At 42.0% G+C, this 8,003-nt stretch overlaps 1 protein-coding gene across 6 annotated transcripts in view; it reads right to left on the minus strand.

Annotated features, from left to right (window-relative positions):
* Nucleotides 1–8,003, minus strand: part of LOC109429115 (ubiquitin-conjugating enzyme E2-17 kDa) — a 50,448-nt gene that overhangs the window by 13,986 nt on the left and 28,459 nt on the right. The window lies entirely within an intron of this gene.

The following is an 8,003-nucleotide window of genomic DNA, read 5'->3' on the forward strand; positions in this document are numbered from 1 at the left end:
TTGCAAAACTTGTTTTTTTTCAGCACTCTTCGTATTTATCCAACTCGGCAAGCCTCGTTGGATAAATGTACGACTAGTGCTGAAAAAATCAACTTTTTGTAACTCGTTACATAAATAACTAGTATGGAACTCGTTGCAAAACTTGATGTACGACTCGTGTTGAAAAAATCAACTTTTTGCAACTCGTTACATAAATAACTATTATCAGTCTTTAAACAGTTAAAATAATTTTAGTTTATGAAACTTTACTCTCTATAGAAGACTATATGACTGCTGTTAAGAGTATAGATCTCAAGTTATTAACTCCGAGTAAGTTTGGACAATCTGCGTTATCCTAATAATATTAGTTAGTGGCTTCCGAGTTCCCATGAAATTCACAAATAACAGCAGATAATGCACAATGTTTCAATTTGTTTGTGTACAAAAAACGAACAAACTTACCCCTGTAGATTTCAAGGACTCAATTTGTTTGGAACACCTAGAACCAGTGCTGAAAAATTCATTTCGTCATATCTAAATTCAATCACCCACAGTTCATTTTAGAAGCTGAACCTGAGAATATGGTATATGAAAAACTTGTGCGGCTAGACCAGTTCTGCAAGAAAGTCCAGTTCTGCAAGAAAGAAGTGTAGAATTAGCTTTAGTTAAAATACACAGAAATAAAAACCAAAAAAAAAATGCAAGAAAGTCACGGAAAAATCCTTATTTTTCTAATATTTAAGGTAAATGTCACGGACTAGCTTCGAAAAATGCCAATGATATTCACGGTGAATATCATTTCGCATTTCGCAGGTAGTCCGTGACATTTACCTGAAATATTCGAAAAATACCGGTTTTTCCGTGACTTTCTTGCAGAACTGGTCCAGAAGCACAAGTTTTTCATATACCATATTCTCAGGTTCAGCTTCTAAAATGAGCTGTATGTGATTCAATTTAGATATGACGAAATTAAATTTTCAGCACTGCCTAGAACATACCAATATATGACAAATTGTTCCATATTAATTAAGAAGACTTATGAATGTGATATCTAAATTACATCCAAAATGAGTATTTATCGCTACTTCTTAACTTCTTGGTGCTCAAGATGTACTAGGATGCTTAATGCTGTCTGAAACTCAAATAAGAGTCCACTTTCATCGAGAGGGTGAATTTATACATCCATTTTTCATATGAGGCCATTTGTATGACTATGACATGTAAAATATGTCAAGATTATTAATTTCGAAAAGCCAAATCATAATCTCACCAGACGCGAAATGTTATTTATTTTGGCATTACCTATAATCAAAGTTAGGTCGACGTACAACAATGCGCGACAAGGTCGCGAAACGGTCGCCTCCTGCTCATGGCATAAAAGGAGGCAAAGGTGAGAAAATACATACGAGAGCGATATTGAACCGCAGATCTTGTCGCACACCATAATAGGAAGCAAAAGGGAGGAATCATCAACTGCGAAGGCAACCACACATAGGCGGGTACAGGTTTTACGTTAGGACAAATGCAACTGATACATACACTCAGCGAAGTAAACTACCGAAATTCATCAAAATGGGTAACTCTCGCTGAGACCGTCCCACTATTTACACCATGTCTTCAAAAATGTTTAAGGTGGCGATTTTCTGAAAGTCCCCCCCCCAAAAAGTAAGAAAAATGCATTTGGTTTATCAATTTGATGGACCCCCCGTTAGTTAGAGCCACAACCATTTTTGCGGTCCCCTCGATTTTGATCAATTGTTGGCTCATTTAAACCGTTATAACTCAAAAGTTTCTCAAAAAACCACCTCATAACAAAATGTTGTTGAAAAGAGGAAAGATAGGGCTACTATTTACAGTTATAAAAAGTTAGGTCGGCCATATTGATTTTGGCCGCCATCTTGGATTTTTATACCAAAACTGTTTTTTCGCCATGTTGGCAACCACCGATTTTCAAATTTTTTGCGTCAATCGAAAGCAGGGACATTTTTACACAACATATCAAAAATTTAGAGATGTATCTTTTTCCTATCAAAAGTTATCTGCACTTTTGTAAATCATGACATTTTAGCGCACTGGGCCAGGTTCCGGTTGTTTACATAAATGCAGCGTTATTTCACAGTGCTTACGAACAATTATTTGAAATCCGAACCCACTAATGGAAAGCTGAAGGTTTAAGCTTTTCAAAACACCAAACAACTTTGAAAAGCAATGTCCACATCATTGAGAAACAGTCAAAAACGGGAACGAACCTCCAATTTTCCCTAATTTGTCTGCAGGTGCCGTTGTGTATACAAGCAGGCGCCAACTTTGATGCTGTTGGGTGTCGTTGCCGGTGCGCAAGGAAATGTATGAAGAAAACGTGTCATGATTAACAAAAATGCAGATAACTTTTGATACGAAGAAGATACATCTCTAAATTTTTGATATGTTGTGTAAAAATGTCCCCGCTTTCGATTGACGCAAAGATTTTGAAAATCGGTGGTTGCCAACATAGTGAAAAAACAGTTTTGGTATAAAAATCCAAGATGGCGGCTAAAATCAATATGGCCGACCCATGTTTTTATAACCGTAAATAGTAACTCTATCTTTCCTCTTTTCAACAACATTTTGTTATGAGGTGGTTTATGGAGAAACTTTTGAGTTATAACGGTTTAAATGAGCCAACAATTGATCAAAATCGAGGGGTCCGCAAAAATGGTTGTGGCTCTAACTAACGGGGGGTCCATCAAATTGATTAACAAAATGCATTTTTGTTACTTTTTTGAGGAGGACTTTTAGAGAATCTCCACCTTAAACATTTTTAAAGACATGGTGTAAATAGTGGGACGGTCTCAGCGAGAGTTACCCAAATACCTTATGAAATTCAGCCACAACTGTAAAGTATGGATGCCATAAGAATACCTTATGAAAATTAAACATGCTTATTATGACCTAATTACATAAGATAAACTTATGAAAAGAGCAGAAAAATCACAAAATGATGCAGACTGGCATCGATCCATGAGCGTCGAGATCACTAAGCAGGTGCCCAACCCACGCGGCTATCGACGCTTGAGAATATCGTGTTGCTAAATGTGTATAAAAGCCAAACTGTGGGTCGATTCTGTGTCATAGACCGACCTTATGAAAATCGTTCTAGCCGTTATGAATTGTTTAAAGGCCATTTCATAAGTTAGACCTTATGATAATCTTAGGTTTATTTGCCTGAGTGTAGCCGAAATGGCAAATTGCTCACTGCACGTCCAATCGGTGCTTAATGAACAACCAGAAAAAAAATATTGTCGGACAAAAGAGACAGCAAACAAACGACAAAGAAGGTGCAAAGTTTATCCTTTTTAATTTGTAAAGATTATGAAATCACAGAGAAGAATCTGAGATGAAATGATCTCGATTTTTTTTGTTTATGACACAACATAAGCTAAATTTGTTACGTACATTCAACTCGTGAATTATGAACACAAAATCAATAGGGTAGGTAATCAAAAGTTGAACCAAATTGCGGCTTTCCGAAGTAGCTTAAATTTTGAGTGATATTTTCTCCCACATGGCAATAATTTACTACGGCAAAATCTTATGTACATGAAAGCCATGGATATAAGCTTTCTGTTAAGTGATGAAAAGTTTGTATTTGCACCGAATTTCATTGAAAAATTCGATTATTCGTCAACAATGATTTTAATCTTAATTTGAACCATCATAATCATAAATTGAACCAATTTTAATCTAAATTTGAACTACTGGCGGCTGCAGCTCGAGCATCTTCCACAACAGCCAATTTCGTACTGAACAATAGAAAAACACATGGATCTGCTAGTTCCCATAACAAGTTTTCATTAGGCAGTGGAATTTCAACTAAGAATGTTCTAAATTCTTCAGGAACATGGACACTAAATTTGGAAGAGTAAACAAAACAACCACTAGCGCAGTCTGCAGGCCAATACTGGAAGCTCGCCCCCGTTTACTAGTTCAAATTTAGATTACAAATGGTTCAACTTAAGATAACATTCTCCAAGTAAGAATTACGTAAATTTGATAATTTTTTGACAAATAATGCGGAATATTATTCGGTTGGTCGATTCTACGATAAACAAGCTTTCATTTGACGTGTTCGCATATTGCGTGTGATACAATGCATGAGCTGTACGAGTGCACCGAAAATGTGCTTTCTCTGGGGGGAAATGGGTGAAATCACAGTGATTTTTCAATTGCCTGTTTTCCATGACAAAAACGCTTTTTTTAATGCTTTTAAAGTCCATGTTATCAGGTTATATATATTACGGAAAACAGTTTAACATCTTTTTCGGGACAATATTTGCCTAAAAAGTACGTCGTTTTAATGAATTTCGAAATGGTTCAAATTAAGATTACAATTACACAACACGGGAAGGAGTTTTGTTAGTAGGGAGAGCGATTGATAGTTGCATGAATCAGCATTAGCAATGTATGCACAGCAAGGAACAACACAAAACTTATGATCTCACAAACAACAATAGAAAAACTCATTAGAGGAATTTTGGGGATGCACTCTGAAGAAGCACTAAGATGATTCCTTGAGTTTGTTTATGGGGTTTCTGCAGAAAGCTTTGTATAGCGGCCCAAGTGCAGCTCATACCAATTTAACAGGGTGAAAACAAAATTTCCCAAGTTTTGCATATTCTTCCAGAGGGAAATTTCCCGAATTTTGCAGATGTTTCCAGAAGGAAATTTTGAAAAATTATATTTGTAATTTTAAAAAATGTACATATATAAACCGCACAAAAAAAAATCCATATTTTAAGTAAACATCTTTCGAAATTTCTGAGAGTTGTTCCTAGGATTTCTACCAGATTTGATTCAGGGATTTCTGCATAAGATTTTCAAGGGATATTTGTTGGAGTACCTCCCGATATTTCTTTAAGAGATTTTCCAGGCGATCCTTCCAAAATTAGCCAAAGCTCCTTCACAAATTTCTCTTAGTGGATTTGTCTGATAGTCTCGGGTTGTTACAAGATTCTTGTAGAAGTGTCAGGGATTTCTTCCAAAGTGTTATCCGATGTTTCTCTTGGATTTCTTCACATAATTTTCTGGAATTTATTGAGGTTTTCAGAGTTCCTCCTTGATTGTCCTTAATATGTTTTTCCTGCCAGGATGACTCTTAGATTTTTTTTCCCAAGATATACATGCATGCATTTATTCGTTCAACATCACATTTAAGACAAGACATAATCAACAATAGTACGCCACAATACTCGGTTTGTGGCTGCCGCTCTCCATCCTCGGTTGCGCCCAATGCTTGCCAGATCCCGCTCCACCTGGTCCGCCCATCGTGCTCTCTGCGCTCCACGCCTTCTTGTGCCAACCGGATCAGTTGCAAACACCAGCTTTGCAGGGTTTTTGTCCGGCATTCTTGCAATATGCCCTGCCCACCGTATCCTTCCGGCTTTGGCCACCTTCTGGATGCTGGGTTCGCCGTAAAGTGCAGCGAACTCGTGGTTCATCCTTCTCCGCCACACACCGTTCTCCTGCGCACCGCCGAAGATAGTCCTTAGCACCCGTCGCTCGAAAACTCCGAGTGCTTGCAGGTCCTCCTCGAGCATTGTCCATGTCTCGTGCCCGTAGAGGACCACCGGTCTTATTAGCGTTTTGTCCATGGTGCCTTTGGTGCGTGGGTGAATCTTTTTCGACTGCAGTTTCTTCTGGAGCCCGTAGTAGGCCCGACTTCCGCTGATGATGCGCCTCCGAATTTCACGGCTTCACCACCTCGAAAGTATCCCCGTCTATCGTAACATTACCACCCAGACGGATCCGGTCGTTTTCGGTTCCGCCTACCAGCATGTACTTTGTTTTTGAGGCATTCATGATGAATGATTCATCACCAGTCCGACCTTTGCTGCTTCGCGTTTCAGGCGGGTGTACAGCTCTGCCACCGTTCCAAATGTTCTGGCAATAATGTTCAAGTCGTCTGCAAAGCACACAAATTGACCGGATTTTGTGAAAATCGTTCCCCGGCGGTTGAGCCCGGCTCGTCGCATCACACCTTCCAGAGCGATGTTGAAGAGTAGGCATGAGAGTCCGTCACCTTGTCTCAGTCCCCGGCGAGATTCGAATGAACTGGATAGTTTACCCCAAACCCATACGCAGTTTTGCACACCGTCCATCGTTTCTTTAATCAGTCTAGTCAGCTCCCCAGGAAAGCCGTTTTCGTCCATGATTCTCCATAGCTCTGCGCGGTCGATACTGTCGTATGCCGCTTTGAAGTCGACGAACAGATGATGCGTTGGGACCTGGTATTCACGGCATTTCTGGAGGATTTGCCGTACGGTGAAGATCTGGTCCGTTGTCGACCGGCCGTCGATGAAGCCGGCTTGATAACTTCCCACGAACTCATTCGTTTTAGGTGAAAGAGGACAGAAGATGATCTGGGATAGCACTTTGTAGGCAGCATTCAAATTAGTGATCGCCCTGAAGTTCTCACATTCCAAATGGTCGCCATTCTTGTGAATGGGGCAGATTACCCCTTCCTTCCACTCCTCCGGTAGCTGTTCGGTTTCCCAGATCCTGACTATCAGCCGATGCAAACAGGTGGCCAACTTTTCTGGGCCCATTTTGATGAGTTCAGCTGCAATACCATCCTTACCAGCTGCTTTGTTGGTTTTGAGCTGGTGAATGGCATCCTTAACTTCCCTCAGCGTGGGAGTTGGTTCATTTTCATCCTCCGCTGCACTGGTGTCGTCGTTTCCTCCGTTACCGTGGGCTCCCGTGCCTACGTTCTCCACGCCGTTCACGTGCTGATCGAAGTGCTGCTTCCACCTTCACCTCATGTCCGTCCGTCAAGAGGCCTCCGTCTTTATCCCTGCATATTTCGGCTCGCGGCACGAAGCCGTTGCGGGATGCGTTGAGCTTCTGATAGAACTTCCGTGTTTCTTGGAAACGGCACAGCAGTTCCATTTCTTCACACTCCGCTTCTTCCAGGCGGCGCTTTTTCTTCCGAAAGAGGCGGGTCTGCTGTTTCCGCTTCTGTTTATAACGTTCCACGTTCTGTCGAGTCCCTTGCTGCAGCATTGCCGCCTTCGCTGCGTTCTTCTCCTCCAAAACCGTTCTACACTCTTCGTCGTACCATTCGTTCCGTCGATTCCGTTCCACGTACCCGATGGTGCTCTCGGCTGCTTCGTTGATGGCTGCTTTCACTGTACTCCAGCAGTCCTCTAGAGGGGCCTCATCGAGCTCGCCCTCGTCTGGCAACGCGGCCTCGAGATTCTGCGCGTATGCTGAGGCGATATCCGATTGCTTCAGTCGTTCTAGGATGTACCGTGGCGGTCGCCGGTACCGTATATTGTTGATGACGGAGAGTTTTGGGCGCAGTTTGACCATCACCAGATAGTGGTCGGAGTCGATGTTGGCGCCACGATAGGTCCTGACGTCGATAATGTCGGAGAAGTGATGTCCGTCAATCAGAACGTGGTCGATTTGAGATTCCGTCTGCTGTGGTGATCTCCAGGTGTAACGATAAGGGAGGCTGTGTTGGAAAAAAGGTGCTACGTATGGCCATATTTTTGGAGGCGGCAAAATCAATGAGTCGTAGGCCGTTTTCGTTCGCCTGTTGGTGGACGCTGAACTTACCAATCGTCGGTCTGAATTCCTCCTCCTGGCCTACCTGAGTGTTCAAATCTCCTATGATGATCTTGACGTCGTGGCTTGGGCAGCGATCATACTCGCATTCGAGCTGCGCGTAAAATGCGTCCTTGTCATCATCAGTACTTCCGGAGTGTGGGCTGTGCACGTTTATTATGCTGAAGTTGAAGAATCGGCCCTTGATCCGCAATCTGCACATTCTTTCGTCGATCGGCCACCAATCGACCACGCGCCTCTGCATATCACCCATCACGATGAAAGCTGTTCCCAGCTCGCGTGTGTTGCCGCAGCTCTGGTAGATGGTATGATTACCTCTCAACGTTCGCACCATGGATCCTGTCCAACACACCTCCTGCAGCGCTACGATGCCGAACTCGCGGTCCTTCAGTAGATCGGCGAGTATGCGGGTGCTC

This window comes from Aedes albopictus, chromosome 3 (genome assembly GCF_035046485.1).
Source record: "Aedes albopictus strain Foshan chromosome 3, AalbF5, whole genome shotgun sequence".
Taxonomy (NCBI): Eukaryota; Metazoa; Arthropoda; class Insecta; order Diptera; family Culicidae; genus Aedes; species Aedes albopictus.